This window comes from Onychomys torridus, chromosome 1 (assembly GCF_903995425.1).
Source record: "Onychomys torridus chromosome 1, mOncTor1.1, whole genome shotgun sequence".
In the NCBI taxonomy this organism is placed as follows: Eukaryota; Metazoa; Chordata; class Mammalia; order Rodentia; family Cricetidae; genus Onychomys; species Onychomys torridus.
In genome coordinates, this window is record NC_050443.1 from 54,719,108 (window position 1) to 54,736,747 (window position 17,640).

General features: G+C 45.5%; 1 protein-coding gene across 3 annotated transcripts in view; it reads right to left on the reverse strand.

Annotated features, from left to right (window-relative positions):
- Positions 1 to 17,640, reverse strand: part of Slco3a1 (solute carrier organic anion transporter family member 3A1) — a 280,922-nt gene that overhangs the window by 124,107 nt on the left and 139,175 nt on the right. The gene's annotated exons all lie outside the window — the stretch shown is intronic.

Consider the following 17,640-nt stretch of genomic DNA (forward strand, 5'->3'; position numbering starts at 1 on the left):
TTATAGCAGAGGCAGAGGGTGATGGTGGAGTGTAGTGTGTAGCTGGTCCAGCTTTGACCTGGAAGCACTACCCACACTGAGGCTTCAGTAACTGTCATGCCTACAAGCTGGGGTTGAGACAGGAGCCCTTAACCTCAAGATCTGGATATACTGGCTCTCTTGGTTCCTGGACCCTGGACACTGGAGGTAGACCAAGCAGAGTTCTCCAGAGAACACCGCCGGACTGCGCTACACCTTTCCCAGACCCTGTAAACTATCCCTTCATTTGTAAGTTACCCCACAAAATAAACCTCCCTTTTAACTACGTGGAGTGGCCTTAATACCACAACCAATAGTGGAGTTCTAAACAAGTATACAATCCTCCAGATTCTGCCACCAGGATTCTAATCATATATAGATACACAGATGTCCCATGAAACCCGACTCCATCTTCATTTAAAACACATACATCAAGAACTGATAGTTCATTCGGGAAGCCTGGAGTGGGAAAAAGGAAGCTTTGCTCCGCCCATGTCTAAATTCCTAGGACACTAAAAAAACTGTAAAATGTAGTCTCCTCTTGCCTATTGGCTGATTTCATAGCAGATCTGTTCATCTGGCAAACAGTGTTTGATTCCTGTGTTGAAGCTGCATTCCCTCCTCCAGAAGGGCTTCCGATCCATAGAGCTGGTAACTAGTTTTCACACATCATCTGTGTCTCCCTCCCCCAATGCAATGGTGCTGGTAACTGTTTCTCACATACATGCAAGGCAGGAGCCCTGAGGGGGAAAAAAAACCTGTTGATCACAGGAAGTATAACTGTGTTAGTTAGAAAAGCCTAAAAAAGGGGTAATAGAAAGAGACTGTTTACTTATATTAGGAATCATATGAAATGAACCCAGCTCTACCTTTTTTTTTTTTTTAATTTGAAGCTCAGGATGGCTTCATGTAATCAAGGTTAGCTTTGAACTCCTGATTCTCCTGCCCCATCTCTGGGATTAAAGGAATATGACACCATGTGGGGTTCAGTTCTATTTCTAGACCATGGTCTTTTCAAGGCAAGGGCTAGGCACTGACATCTATGGTGACTTTCTCCAGACTAGATACTTTCTATACAAACATCAAGTTAAATGCATGCTCAAAGCCACTCTGCAGATGAGCATCACCAAGAGGAAGGTTGAAGGTCTGAGACAATGAGACATGCTAAGAAGACAGAGAGCAGGTGAGGCTCTGGTGGGAAGTTCCCTCAGCCACTGCTGCTTCCTGGTTCTTTGGACTTGAGAAAGGAAGGTACATGCCTGGTCAAATCTCTTCTTGAGAAATCTCCATATGCTGCAGATTCAGACATCTACTAGAAACCGGGAAGTCCCAAGTTCAACAGCCAGACAACATCCAAGGAACATCCAAGGGACCGTGAAATAGTCAAACCACTGTCTATTGGCCTCCAAAGAAAAATGTCTGTTTTTGAGACTGTAACTTGTGGCTTTCCTGAGAAGATTAGGGTCCATGGAGATTCAGTATTAGTGCGTTGGTGTTTGTGAAGTTGGGTAACAAGATTACATAGGACCTCTAAATGCCATTTCTGCCATCCATAGCAGATGCTCTTCTATGAATATTTTTCTCTGTTTATACAGAAAAACTAACAATAATCGTTCACATTGGTATGGGCGTGTGATTTACCAAGTCCTTGGTGACTGATCAAACTTTTTCTTTTTTTTTTTTTTTTTTGATGGAGTCTGCCTATGTAGCCCAGGCTGGCCTCTAATGTGCCATTCTCTTTCTTTGTCCTCTTAAATGATGGAATTATAGGCATGTGCTACCATACCTCATTTACCTAGTACTTTTCTACACAGGAGCTCGTGGAACAATCAACACAGGTTTTCCAACTAGAGGTGCTATTTCCATTTTATAGATAAGGACACGGCATGTGAGACACATACACTCCGCCCTACTGGTTCCTTAGGGAAACACAGTTGAACACAGATCCTCTGGTCCCTTGGTGCATTGCTACGCTAACTCTCACAACAGCCTCTTGTTCACCTTTAGACAGAACTGGTATTGGTGGTGGGGAAGACATAACCTCAGAGGATATTGCCACACATGTGAGATTAAATGTTCGCCTCATTGCCTAAAACACAATATGTCCCTGATCCCATCTCCCCCTGGGAAATCTCCAGGTACCAGAGTTCAGATTCCCACTAAAAACTAGTGCCTCACTGACAGGAATACAACTGGACCAATGGCCACATTTAAGAGTGGACTCACATGTCACTAAACAAACATAAGGACATGGTCCTGATGACACGTCCTGCTGGTATGTTCACCTAAACCATAAACTGAGGGGAGTTCCATGCACACCCCTGTGGTCTGGCTTTCTCCCCATCCCTATGATTATCTTCTCTTTCTCCCCACCCCTTTTTGTAAGATCTCATGTATCCCAGATTGGGCTAGAACTGCCATCTATGTAGCTGAGAATGACTTTGAACAAGTGATTCTGCTGCCTTTACCTGCCGATTGCTAGGATCAGAGGCATGTATGTGCCAGCACAGCCAGTTTATACAGTGCTGGTCAATAGGATGTAATTCAGGGCCTTATGCATGCCGGGCAAATGCTCCACCACATGATCTACATCTCAGTCCTCCACACCACCTATATCCTTCTTTGATCACAGTCTCATCAATTATTGAAAGAAAATTGTGTTTACCATGAGTTTTGGGGCCTTTTTTGCACAGTTAGAAACAAAGGTCTTGGAGGCACACCTGTGTCACAGAGTGCAGAAGGGGTGAGGGGGATGAGGTTCTTCCACGTAATTGGCTTGTAGCACACTTTCCACATAGGGCCAGACAGAGGTAACTACAGCACTATTGATTTTAAATTAAAATAGACTTTAGCTTTGAAGGAGGCAAACAGCTCCCTATGAAGGTGGATAAAAGGTTGACTTAATTAAGGTCTCTGCCCAGGTGTGGAGGATGCCAGGCTGTCAGTTGCTAACCCTTAGATCAGCCTGCAGGAGCTGAAGCCCCCCTCCCCTTTTGGTGAAGTAGAATTTTTTGTGAGGGAAGGAGAAGAAAAAAAATACTTGAACAGAATCATCTCTGGAAAATCCGAGAGGGTCTCTCAGCTGCTGAAGGAACTCTGCAACAGCCTGGCACTGGAAGCACAGAGATTTCCCCCAACCAGTTCTCCTGTTGTATCTGAAAGGAGGAAGAAAATGTGCTCCAGGCAAAAAAGACCCGTTTTGGGTTTCCTGAAACCTAGCTGGATGGGAGGCCCCCTGCTCCCTGCCTTCCCTCTCACACACATACACACAAGGAACCCAGAAAACAGGGGAGATGTCTTTTCTGTTGGAGTCCAGCCCCGAGAAATTCTGTGGTTGTCATGGAGCTTGGAAGTATTGATCTAGATTTGAGGTACTGGGGGTACAGTTAGGCTGATGGAAAAGTCATGCCACAGGCAGAAACCTGGTGCTTGTGGCAGTCTGTGCTAAGCAGCGTGAGTGGAAACGTATTGCCAAGATGCTGAGGACCACCTTTACAGGTCCGTATTGTGGTGCCCAGTTTAGGCTGGTCTGTGGGCATGTCTATGGGGATCATCTTGATTACTAACATTGCAGTGGTAAGAGCTGCCCACTGTGGGTGGCACCATTCCCTGGGCAGAGGATTCTGGATTGTATAAGAGTGGGAACTGAGCACTGGCATGCTTGTGCCAATCTGTTGTTCTCTTGACTCTTGCCAATGTGACTTCCCTGCCATGACAGTTTATGACCTGGAATTGTGAGCTGAGATACCAACTATTTCTCCCCTGTGTTGTTTTTGTTAGGGCATTTTATCACAGCAACAGAAAAAACAACAACAACAACAACAAAAACAACCTAAGACAATAAACAGATCTTGGTTTCTACATCCCCTTAGGCCATGTAACAAGGATTTTTTTTTTTTTTTAAAGCAATCATAGTTTGGACAGTGGAAAAAGAAAAGACAAGGAGTGATATTTCTCACTTGTAAACTTGACTTCTGTACCACTATATGCTTGATATATTGATCAGAGGCCATTTTTATTACAGTCATTACCATCCTGATATCAATGCCTTATACAAATCCATACAGCTATGTCTGGGGAACTTGTGATGCCACCAGGAGAAACAGAAGGCATCCAGCTCAGGAGTGGGAGCCCAGTGAACCATCTCCTTGCAGCTGTTCCTAGCCTACAGAGAGAACTGCCCACTGAGGGATCACATCACTGTAAACCTCAAGGGCACAGATTCCCATTTCTTCCCTGACCTCAGGCAATCCACTGCATCTCTCCAAACTTCAACTCCCATAGTCTTAAGATGTGGAGACCTTACAATTCTGGGTTAAGGGTCAGGAGAAAGAATGTGGCACCTGGCACATCTTCAACAGTAAGTCATTATGTAACCATTAGGACTACCAGTATTAAAGCAGGAACATCACTAACAAACGAGGTTATTCAGACTGATTCTTTTTGCCATGCGATGTCTCTGGTGCCTACAGGTCATTACTGGAGAGGCTTTGAGAACGAAGCCTCCTTAGGATTGGAACAGATGGATTCAATGGGCACTCTTGGTGACCTGGTCTGCAGTATTCTTTCAGCCAGTCAGTTTCTCCCAGAATTTGCCACTTTCCTATACAGCAGGATTTCTGTATGCTTCCTGATTGGTCTCTAGGCTGGGTCCTCCTCTTCAGATACTTGGCAATGTGGGGGTGAGCAAAGCCTCCCACTGTATTTTACCCACTCTCTGTATAATCTTATCTAACCAGGGCTCGAAGTACTGGCTGGACACTGACAATGTCCAAACTCTCACTTACTCTGGCCTCTCCCCTACTCAGTATCTCTACTTGGATGTCGTGCCCCCCACCCCCCACCCCACCATCTCAGCAGGGAGTAGTGACTTGTGACTGTAATTCTAGTACTCAGGAGGCACAGGCAGGAAGACAGAGCTGAGGCCAATCTGGACTACCTTATCAGGTCTAGGTCAACCTGATCAAAAAAAAAAAAAAAAAGAAAGGAAAGGAAATCAGTCAACCAATCAATCAGGGGTTGGGGGAAACTCAGTGGGAACAAGAGTAGTTTCTCTTTGGTCTGAGTTTGATTGGCAGCACCCACATAAAATGGTAGGCATGATGGCCCAAGCTTGTTACCCCAACACCAAGGAGGTGGAAACAGCATCCCCCGAGGCTTGCCGGCCATATAGCCTAGATAATCAGTGGGTTCCACATAGGATAACTTGTCTATTTTGATGGATTGGCTCATGAGGAACAACACCTAAGGTTGACTTCTGGAACACACACACACACACACACACACACACACACACACACACACACACGGTGGGGCGGCGGGTGGAGAAGGGGGAGAGAAAGGAATGAGAGAGGACAGAGAAGCAAGGAAGAGGAGAAGGAAAGGGAGACGGAGGGAGGGAAAGAGAATTGAGAGAGAGAAGGGAAGGGAGAGAGGGTGAAGTTAGCTTGTCTAGACAACCCCGTGTCCCCTGCCTAGCCATCGCCAGCCCTCTCTATCCAGTTCCTTAGACTGACCTGTATGTCTGGTCTCTTCCCCATTCCCCACATTGAATCCATCAGAACACAGCTGAGTATGTGATTGCAAGTTGACAAAGAATGGGCCAGAGTCCAAGAACAGAGGAGCTGAAATCCAGGAGGGATGGAGACATTATTCTGAATTTTTTTTTTTTTTTTTTTTTTTGAGACAGGGTTTCTCCATGTAGTTTTGGTGCCTGTCCTGGATCTCGCTCTGTAGACCGGGCTGGCCTCGAACTCACTGAGGTCCTCCTGGCTCTGCTTCCTGAGTGCTGGGATTAAAGGTGTGTGCATTCACCACCCGGCCATTATTCTGGACTCTAAAGAGAGTCAAGTCACTTGTGTTCTCTATGATGGGAACAGGGGCAGCCTGAAGAAGAACACAGACAGTAGAGACAAATGGAGGCCAGCACCATCCTCCTAGACAAACCTACACATTTCTGACCTTTGTCTAATGGTCTGCAATAAATTTCAAGACTGTTATGGGCACAGCGAGGACCTAGTTTGGCCAAACTAAAAATAAATCCATTTTCCTTTACCAATTTCTGCTTCCCAACCTCCTTTAGAATACAGGGGAACTATTGCAGCAGTTTGTAATGACCTTAGAGATTTGTAACAAGAACATTCCCCCACTGTTCCCACAGGGCTACATACACTCTATCCTCTGCTCCACAACCCCAGGATCTCTCCTGTGGATTCATGCATGGAACTCCTCTATATTCCCTCTCATCAGGACCAGGGGAGTCTCAGGTCATAGTAATTCCTTGGACCATGCATGGCTCTCAGCTCCTTCTGTATGAAGCCGAGATTACCCACAGTCAACGAAGCTCTATGTGACCTGCTTCCTTCTCCCTCCTTTCTGTTCCTCAGTGTTGGTCTCGTACTTCCTGTTCCCAGCAAAGCGGTGGCTGCCATTTCAGTCAGCTCTGGACCACGCTGACCTGTCAGGAATACTCTCCAGCAAGTAATGCATGACTAGTCAACAACTCCCCAAAAGTCCTGGGCCACTGTGTTCAGCAGCTGGCATCGGGGGATGGGTCAGAACCCATGCTGCGCCAAGTCAGTCTAAGTGAGACCCACCCTTATGGATGAATTCAGTAGCTCTTCTTGAATGGCCCTTCCCTTATTAACTGACATCCTGTGTGGAGTTATTCTTTACCATCTGTCTCCCCCAAGATTATGAGATCTGAGAGGGGAGGGAAAAATCGTCTGTTTTGTTCTCAGCATTATCTTCAGCTCTTTAGAACAGGGTGTGGCATCAGGCAGAGGTTCTGGCTAAGCCAGCACCCTTCAACCCCAGCAGGGGCAGCTTCCATTCTGCTACCTTCTTCTCCAATCAGGCTCTCAGTGTTTAATCTCAGGTTTTCATTCTGCATGTCTACCTAGCTGCACAGGCTTGAGTGACATTGCTTTCCCACTCCTAGCACAGGAAGTCGAGGGAGAATAAAGAGATGTCCGTGTGAAACACAGCTCTTTTTCTAAGGGGGAATAAGAGATTCTATTCTGAGCCAAAACTATGAATGGCTATGGCCGAGGAACACGGACTCAGGTTGCCCTGCACGATATGATATTAGGAAATAGTTATGTGAACATTTTATAGTCATAGAACAAAAGGGAGCTGTGAATTGGTCAACACATTTGACAAGTCCATTGGTGGACACCCTGGGAGTGGGTTACAGCAACATGGAGGAAGTGCTGCAGATGTCGGATGCGATTTGATGATATCCTTAGCCTCGGGGTTGGTGAAAATTAGTGGTTTTCCAAGTTAAGACACTTTTATAAAGAGTTCCCTGGATAGAAGGATGTTAGATTGAATCAGTAGCTATTAAGGAGAGTAAAAACAGCACAAGACAATTTCAGCTTTGGATTTGCAATGTTTCAACTCTCCAGAATCACCAACTCTAATCAATCAACTATCTGGTGGAGCCCTTACCTTAGGTTCAGGCTTCTCAGGAAACTTCAGCTTATAGGTATTACCAGCGATCTGGGGTAGGGTGGGAAGACTCCAAAGAGAAGAAAAATAGGAAGAGAGAAGAATAAATTTTAACGCTGCCAAGGTCTTGGAAAACACACTCAAATATCCTTCAGTTTAACTTCTGGTAATTATTACCCATTGATGGGGGTTCAACATCCAGATCCACAAAACAGAAAAGTTACAATACACGAAGCCCTACCTATAGAGGCCCTCTGTCTTTGTTTGCTTCTTACATGTGAGTGTCTTTGACAAATCCTGAAATTCCATGTAAATATAAGATGCTGAGAGTCAGTATGCACTTAGATCTATCTGCCATGTTCTGACTCGTCCCAGTGGACTAACACAGACTCCTTCCTCCAACACCTGAAAACTTGGCGTTCAGACACAACTTGTTTTTTCTCACTACTCCCCCTCCCCCACCATCCTGATTTCCTACCACAGGCCACCAACTGCACAGACTGAAATAGAAAAGCAAATGTCACCCCTTCTTGGGCTCTTAACTCAATCCAAGCAGACTCTCAATCTCTTCCGCATTGCTTCTGGGATACTCTCAAGCACCATCTCCTCATCACCTCTCCTGTGGGCTTGACAGGAGACTCCCAACAGCTCACAGCTCTTTCCTGCTCCATGCCCCCATGACCATAGCCAGAGCCTTTTTCAGAACCCAGGGTATCTCCATGATCCCCAACTCTTAATACATCATCATCTATTACAGTTGTAGTAAAACCTGAAATCCCAGGACCTTATCCAAAATTCTTCCTGTCCCACCTCATTTCTGACCACCAATCTACTCCAGGGCAGCAGTTGCCCCAGCCTGGGATTCCTGGTGATGGTGCCCCCCTCCATCTGGACACTGTGGCAGAGTCCCACACTTTCTGTGGGGCCCCTGATAGGTATTATAAAGAAAGGCATTTGTGCCCTTCCCTTTGGCTATCTGACTACCAATTCAATAGACACCCCCCCCCCCCCCCCCCAGTAGGGATTTCCCAGGAGTCTCATAATGAGTAAGGAAAAGGCTGAAGTCTGGTGCCAGTCAGGAAGAGCTGTCGCATAATTCTGATGACCACCTTGAAGGAGAGTCTGGAACAATGAAGTGTCAAAAGTAAGTGAGACCACTGTTTGAGCAGTTCTGCATAGTTATACATACCACTCGCCCTCTGCTTAAACTGAATGCCCTGTCAGTGTCCCAAAGATGACTTAGGGACAGAGATCGCTGGAACTGTTTCTTCCGTTCCCCACATGGGCACACTGAGTTAATTCTTTGATTTTCACTATTACTTGCCTCTTCAGTTGGCCTGCTGAGGATGGGTGGCTGACCCTAGCTCTTTTGGGACTGCCAGGCCCAGGCTTTGATACTAACAACCCGTGATAACACTGGGGTTCTCATGTAAGAAAGCATGGCGCTCCTGGAAGAACATTTCCTTCTTCATGTCTGGTCCTTACTATTTCCTCATTTTCTTTTTCTTTTTCTTTTCTTAGCTCAGGACCGAACCCCAGGCCTTGTGCTTGCTAGGCAAGCACTCTACCACTGAGCTAAATCACCCCTATTTCCTCATTTTCTTCTCCCACATGACTTACAGCATGGCCCCCTGGGATTGAGACAACATGGGACAGTTTAACACCAGCCTACCCCTTAGGGACCTCTTCACCCTGGCATCCGAAGTAGGCCAAAGATAACTCCTATGGGGACTTGTGACACAAAAATGAAAGTCACATGGAACATCACTATCACTAACTACAGTGGCCACTGTTGTCCCTGTGTCCTCACTCCAGTCCTCTGAGTGAGTCCAGTCCTCATAGCAAACATCCTGTTTACAAATGATCAATGTGGGGCAGGGGTTCACAAAAGGCTCAAACACTCACTTGGCAGGCACCACACTGCTGGTCAGAGCTCAGACTTGCTTGCTGCAAAGACCTAAGCTCCTGCCACATGCCCAGGAGCGATGGCAACCAGGGGGGGGTCACAGATCCTGATCGTAGATAGATCATACCTCTATGTAGTGAACAACCAGATTCCAAAGAATCACCAGGATGGACTCATGGCCCCAAGTACAGGAGCTGGGGGGCTGGTGAGCAGAACAACCCAGCAGCCACTTGACACTTTTATTTGGACTTGCAAGAAGTGTTATTGTCAGAGGCGTGGCTTCGACCAAACAAAACAGGCTCCTGTCCTGCTGTGCACTGAACAACTTCTAAAAGGTTAGCATAATTAACACTCACTCTTCTTTCACTGCATGCTTTTCAAATTCTCTTTATACTGCTATTATTTCTACACTGAGTCATCTCTGGAGGGGAAAAAAAAAACCCTCCTGGTGTTCAGCTTCTTCAGTTTTTTTTTTTCCTCATTCAAGGCTCCATCCTTTGTCTCTTCCTTTCCGTTGACTTTCCTCTGGGGCCCTGGCATCTCTAAATAAAGCACAGGGGGCATCCAGAACACACACAGAACTTGTCTCTAACTGCTAGGACATTCCTGATAAATGGCCTCCTCCAGTCCCTCCCTCCAGTAGTGTGACCCTATTCAGACCCCTTGCTGCATGGGGAGCTGGTTCAGCTGCTGCCATATTGATGCAAGCCTCTGCGTTTCCAAGTAAGACTGTGTGCTGGCTAGTTTTATGTCAGCTTTAAACATACTAGAGTTACCTGAGAGGAGGGGACCTCAATAGAAAAATGCCTCCATGGGATGGTGCTGTAGTGTATTTTCTTAATTTGTTGTTTTCTTAATTTGTTGTGGGAGGCCTAGCCCATTGTGGGTGGTGCCACCCTTGAACTGGTGGCCCTGGGTGCTGTAAGAAAGCAGGCTGAGGAAGCCATGAGGAACAAGCCAGTAAACAGCACACCTCCATGGCCTCTGCATCAGCTCCTGCCTCTGGGTTCCTGCCCTGTTTGAGTTACAGCTCTGGCTTCCTTCGATAATGGACTGTGATATGGAAACTGTGTAGGACAAAATAAACCCTTTCATTTTGGTTGTGATGTTCACCCCAGCAATAATAACCCTAATAAGACAGCACACCACAGGTTTCAAGGCATCTGTTTTCGAGTCGCTGACTGCTGAGTCAACAGAATTTAGTTTTCATAGACCCACATGGTCACATTGCCTATGTCCCATCCTTAGCACGAAAGCATTGCAGGTTCCAGGGGCTGCTGTTTGGATTTCAGAGGAAGTGGGTTCCAGGCTCCTCACAGTAGCAGTGACTACAGGTATAACTTTCCGAGCCTCCGCTTCCAAACTTGTAAATCAGAGGTCTAAGAAAAGGCAAACCGGAGGACTGGGTTTAGATCTAAATGTGTCCAAGTCACCACACAGGTGCACTCCGCATAGGACACAGTTCATGTCAGGTTAGCTGATCCTGGAGACTGTTACTGACAGCGATTCTGGCCTGGGGCACCATGTGACAGCTTCCCACAGCCCCAGAGCCAGCCCTCTCTCATAGCCTATGCCACAAGTTCCTCAGAAAGTGAGAAACTGTCCACTCTTGCAGGATGAGAAATCCACAGAAGAGGTAGGAGGAGGGAAGAGAGAGAGGGAGGGAGGGAGCAAGAAAGGGAGGGAGGGAGGGAGGGAGGAAGGAGAGAGAGATTCAACTCTTTCCAATACATAGTTTTTGAAAACCAACTAACCCTTTGGGGCATTCTGTGAAATAAAACACACAGAAAGAATCAACAGGAGGAAAGCATTCAATTATTCAAAGGAACATCATTAAGGCAAACTGGGCTGTGCTGGTGGGGGCCTGGGCAGGGACTGTGTTCAAGGCAAATACCCAATCCCTCTGAGACCCTTGTTACTGATGGTTACAAAAATGTAGGCTCGGATATTTTATTAGTGTTGTAATGGCACAAGGGCTGGGCAGGCAGGCTGCAGTCCTTAGCTGTTCTGAGGCAAGGGACCTGTGGTTTTTTGAGGTTCACAGATTCCTCACCTGAGCCAGGAAGGTGCCTGATTGAATTATATGTCTGTTAGCTTTTGTCACAGGAAATAGAAGAATTCTATTAAAATACATGAAGGCAAGAGGGCACACCACAGCTCCAAGGGACACCCAGCTCCTTGAGCCAGAGTTCATTCGCCTTTCCTTTTAACACAATCCTAGAAAATAACTCATTTACACAGGGTCAGCTTAGCTCAAGTACCTGTATGTGTTTTCGGGGGTGGGGGGGTGGGGTGGAACACAGGCAAAAATGTACTTTATCCTTTCAGTGTGTGAAAATGGATTATTCCTGTTTTCTTTCTTAATTGTTCAAATTTTTTACAGGGAGTATGCAAACTATAAACAGTTCTCAAAAACAAACCATCTCCAGGGCCTGTGCCAAAGCACTGACTACGCTTTGGTAGGGAAAGGGCACAAAGTGGAGTTTATATACTGCCCTCCTCCAAGCCTGGGAACTATCTCTGCTTTGGGTCAATGTAAAGTCTTTAACCCCCAGAACAAAGGGACCCAGGGGCTCCCTGCCCACCTCAGCACGGGGTCTGGCTAGTGGGAGGGCCGAACAATCCCTGGAGGCACTTCCCACACCACCAGTGACAGATCCTAAATTTGGCATCCACTGGAAGTGAGCAGGTTCCTTTTCTTGCCCCCAGAGTCCCAGACCTGGCACGGACCCACGATAGGCTATAGTTTTCAAATAAATGTTTTCCTTTGCAAAAATCCTCTCCGCTGTAAGCAGAACTTTCCCAGAAGACTGCACCCACCTACTGCCACTTGTTTAAGAGATTACTTGGCACCAGGATGCAATTTAATTAAAGTTTTTACTTAAATGTGTGCCCTCTGGGGCCAGGAGGAAACAAGGGTATTTTTCTAATCAACTGGCAGCATGGTGGGGGTGGGTGGCTGGACCATGGTTTCAGTTTTTTTTTTTTTTTTGTTTGTTTTTTTAAATGATGTGTCTACACACACACACACACACACACACACACACACACACACACACACACACACACACCTGAAACAAGACTCTCAAGACCTCTGGGTTGATGTACCAGCTGAAAGCAAAATTCCCAGAGCTTATGAAATTCTTGGGAATACCAAACTTCTGGCATTTGCTACTTGGCTTCAGAAGGTATGAGAAAATGCAGACTACAGGATCCGCCCTAAGGAAATGAGAAGCTGGGATTTCATTGTTTCATTGCAAAATACAATCTACTTTTTTTTTCCTGCTCCCCCTGCTAAGCCTAGGGAAAGCCTGCTGTCTCTTTATGCTGCTTGACTATTACACTGAGTTTAATACCCCAATAGCTTTCCTCCTTGGCTAGAGTGACTGCCAGTTTTGTGGACTGGTATTCATGTCATTTCTTGCTTCCTTTATCTCTATTTTATTTAAAAATGTGTCTCCAGTGTATAGAATATTCTCCAGAGCTGCCAGCCGTCACTATATATTTACTGAATGAATGCACCTGCTAAGCGGAGCACAAGGGAGGTAGGTGTGTGTGTGTGTGTGTGTGTGTGTGTGTGTGTGTGTGTGTGTGTACATGTCCTTTGTGCCTGGGGCCAGCAGGGTGTCAGGACACACACCAGCATCTAGGTTTCATGAGAGTACACAGGGGTTTTGCAGATCTGAACTCTGATAAGGATGTAGGTATCTCTTACCTGGTGACTTTAAGGGACTCAATGATATCATCAGGAGGCATCTAGCCTCCTGACCAATCACTACCTGTCATATAACTAACCAGGTGCTGTTCTCCGAGCTTTCCTATAGGAATCTGCTCTTCATCTCCTCCACAGTGCTTGGAGTTCAGTACAAATTGCAGCAGGTCAGCAAAAGGGACCGTCTTCTACCCACCACTCATGTTCAACAAGTTTAGGGGAAATCCTCAACCATGTGGTTTTGTGGACATTGAGAGGAACATGCATCAGGGAAGCTGGTGGGAGCTGTGAACCACACACACCATCACAAAATGAAATGGAGCCTTGTTTGCTCACACATGAGCCCCACAAAAACTAGAACTCAAAACCATGCTGCAGAGATACACACTTGGTAAGAGCTCTCCTGGCCTCTGCCCAGGTGTGCGGCAGATGGGTTATCTTAAGCCATCCTGGGCAGAATCTGTTCTTCTCACCTGTTCTAATAGATTAGGTGAAGCAGTTAAGTACGTGTGTCTTACATTAAAATGTTGGCTACTGCAAAGCAAAGAAAAGAGACCATGCCAGCATTCCTTGCCCACCAATACATTCCATTAGTTGGTATAGCAAAGATACATCACATTGCTATCTGTGACCCTGGAAGACAGCTTGGAGTCATGGTCAAGAGTGTAGATAATGGAGACAGAGAAACTGGATGAGAATCTTACAGGGCTATTGTTGGCTCTGTGGCCTTGGCCAAGTTGGTTAATCTAAGTTTCAGGTTGTTTGTTATCTACACATGAAACAGTGATGGAACTTTCTAATATGTTTGATTAGTGGATCACATGGGAGAAAGTGAATGTGTGTGGGGGCTTGCTCCATGTCAACCATATACCACTTATCTCTCAGTTAATGCAAGGAAATGTGCTATGTGTCTCTAGGAATCACACTGTAGCTATCTACTTGACATAACAGCAACCATATCAAAATGATAAGGCGGTTTGACTTGGCTTGTTTTCAGGGTATTCATGACAGCTGCCAGGAATCTTCTATCCATACTCACCATCTGCGTCACAGTCCCCTCCAGACACATAGTGGAGAGAGCTCTCTGGCTCCTTCATGCTCTGCCATGGTCTACTTTTTCAGAACCCATCTTTTCCTGCTTATTGACAACCCTGACAATCGTGCCTGTCTCCTTTGTGCATTTCTCATGTTATTGCTTGTGACTTCAAGATGTTTTTAAGGGGAACCAAGTAGTATCATCACACACACACACACACACACACACACACACACACACCCACACACCCCTCAAATCATGTTTAAATCATGCTAACTAGATCTATATCCTCAAGCATTTACCCCTTCTTCAAACTCCATTTTAGTAGCTTCTTGCACTAGATAGCCTACTATCACACTTATTACCTATGATCTATAGAATTTCTTACTCTTCCTAACTATAATTTAGTACCACTGGCTACTCTCCCCTTTCCTCACCATCCTGCTTCTGGCAACTACCACTGTGCTGTCAGTTACTGTGAGATCAAAATGTTTATACCCAATATAGTAGAGCCAGGATGCACTTGTATTTTTGCGCTCACTTACTGCATTCTCTTCATGGCTTCATAGTACTCCAGACTCAATGGATTTGTTTTCATCCATTCACATTGATGATGACCTACAGTCTTTTCACTTATTGGTTTTTGGGTATGCTGCAGTAATGAGTACTTCTGGAGTGCAGTGTGCAGGGCATGGGCATGACAAACAGATGCCTGCCCTTTCTTTTCCTTCCTCCACCCAGCAGATAAGAAAGCCCAGGGTCTTCTCTGTTGCCAGATCTCTGAAATGAATCCGATTGGAAGACTGACTCAAGCTGCAGATACTTTTGCCAGCTCTCTTGAGAACAATGGCCTAAAGAGCCGTTGAGTGTAGCTCTAGAATTCCATTTCTGAACTCTGACTCCTAGTGGGATGCTGGCTTATCCTTACTTATATTTGGTGACTGGTGCTGGACCCCGGTTTGTCCTGTGCCTGTATCTGGTAACCCATAGAAGGCACAAGATTGGACATCTGCAGGACAAAAAAAATGTAGCAAGGCCCTCTGCTGCACACCGAGCAGAGCTGCCAGGGAAGCAGTGATGTATGCAGAACAGACGAAGGCGCTGGGATATGTAAACAGCCAGTGCCAATCATGGATCACCCTAGCTCAATAAATGTCTTTATGGGGTAATTAGCAGTTCATAAAATCTGTTGAGTAACTTGCAAACCTCTGTAGCCCTCCTCCAGTGCTCTGCCTGCCAGTGGGCCCCTGGGAGGCATTAGCTTTCATTGTGATGAATCACAAGCCATCCACAAGGTAGACAGCAGCTGCTCACGCACAGGACAGTATACAAAGCATCTTTTTGCTTCTGCTGACTGCAAAGATAGTTCCCAGCCATCCCAGATGAATACTCTATCATGGCAGGAGTTGGCTATGGGCAGAGTCAGGGAAGGAGGAACTGATAGTCTCCTCATCTTCAGACCCCAGAGTCTCATTTTACTAACAGGTGGAACACAGTAGAGCTCTCTTGCAGAATCAGAAAGAATGATGTGAAGAACAGGCTCTAGTATGCAGCACAGCTTTAAACCTCTGGTGGTTCCTACCTCTATATCCACTAGTAATGGTGCTGCTGTTGGCAAATTAGCATCCATTGAGCACCCCCTCTCCCCCACATCATCACCCTTCATTCCTCACAAGATCCCTATAACTGATCATCTGCAGCCTTCACATGAAAACCTACGATTTAGAAAGGAGACATGACTTTGATCTTTGATATAGTATCCCTAAATGCTTCCTGAATTTAAAAATATTTTGTTGGTGAGAAAACTACTCTTAAAGTACAGAAGACTAAAATAACATAGCAGAAAACAAATATTCCTTAGAAGTTAAAAAAAAAAAAGAGGAAAAAAATATACTTCTACCAAGTGGCTCTGAGGAGGTGACAATAATTCTGCATAACTGCATGAGGACATGCCGGCAGGAGATGGAGGTTGCTTGGGTTGGGTGAGTGGATTGGAAGATGGGTAGGTTCTCAGATGCATGGGTAGAGTAGGTAGATGGACAGATGAGATAAGAGAGGGGTCCGTCTATGGGTGGGAAGGATGATATATGAGTGAGTGATAGGATGGAGGTATCGGTAGGTGAATGGACAGATGTAAGTGTGGATGCATGAGTGGACAGGTGGACAGATGGGAAGACCCATAGTTTGCATATATGGGTGGATGAGAGAACAGATGAGTGTATTAGTGAATGAGAAGGCCTCTGTGCTCATGGGTTTCCTGACTTTCCTGAGGGTCACTCTACTCAATCTAATTTTTTAACTGTTGCCTCTCCAGGGAGACCTTTTATCTATCTCTTATTTTCTAAGAAACATTTCCTTCTTCCCTAGTCTGTACCCTTGACCACTATTATTGCTTTATAACTACTTGATACTTAATTCGAAAATATTTATATTTATTTTAGGTCTATTAGTGTTTGTTTCAATATATATAGTTGTGGTAACATGTGCCCCTGGTGCCTAAGGAGGTCAGAAAATGTCACTGGATACTCTGGAACTGGCGTTACAGATAGTTGCGAGCCACTATCTAGGTGCTGGAAGAGCAGCCAGGGCTCTTAACCTCTGAGTCATGTTCTCAGTCCCCTCTTTGATCCTTTAGTATGTTTAGTATTTTCTCTCTCTTAAAGTGTAAGTAGCATGGAGATTTTAAACTGGCCTGAACATGGTTATCCCTAAGACTGAGAGAACTAGCTAGCATGGAGTAGGCACAATGATCCTCAGTAGACACATGGGTTGGTTGAAGAATATAGGCACATACGTTTCATGTCACATAGCAACATGTACATATTTTGCTTTGAAAGAGGGTTTCTCTGTGTAACTGTGCTGCCTGTCCTAGAACTCACTTTATAGACCAGTCTGGCCTTGAGCTCACCAAAATCTGCCTGCCTCTGCCTCCCAAGTGCTGGGATTAAAGGTATGCACTACTACTGCCCAGCCATAGCAACATACATTAATACATGGTATATAAACTCCTCTTAAATACATATTATGGATTTCCATAAACAAAAAGTTCAGCACTTGTGATAAAAATAAAGCTAGATATGTATTTCAATACAGTTCCCATTGGACCTGCAGCATGCTGATGGGATATGAAGAATTCAAGTTATGGGCTAGCTGTTCTTATGTGATGTACTGTCATCAGGACGTGAACAGAAAAAGATCCCGTTCAAGCAATCACTGAGAACAATGATCCACGATGCTTACAAACTGGCAAGTCCCATTAGTTTCCATTCTCTTCATTCATATTTTACACTCTTCAGGAACTGCTATGTCAGAGTTGTATATCACGGTGGACCCACAAAAAAATGAGACACCTTAAATACCAAATGCTGACCATGCACAGTTGTGTGGTCCTAAAGCCTAGAGAGAGACTTCCAGACTTAGTCAATCCAGTTGGTTCTGGATAGTGTGCCTGCATGTACAAAAAAACACCTCTTTTCTGCCACCATTTAGTAGCAGAAAAATAACCAAATGACAGGCTTC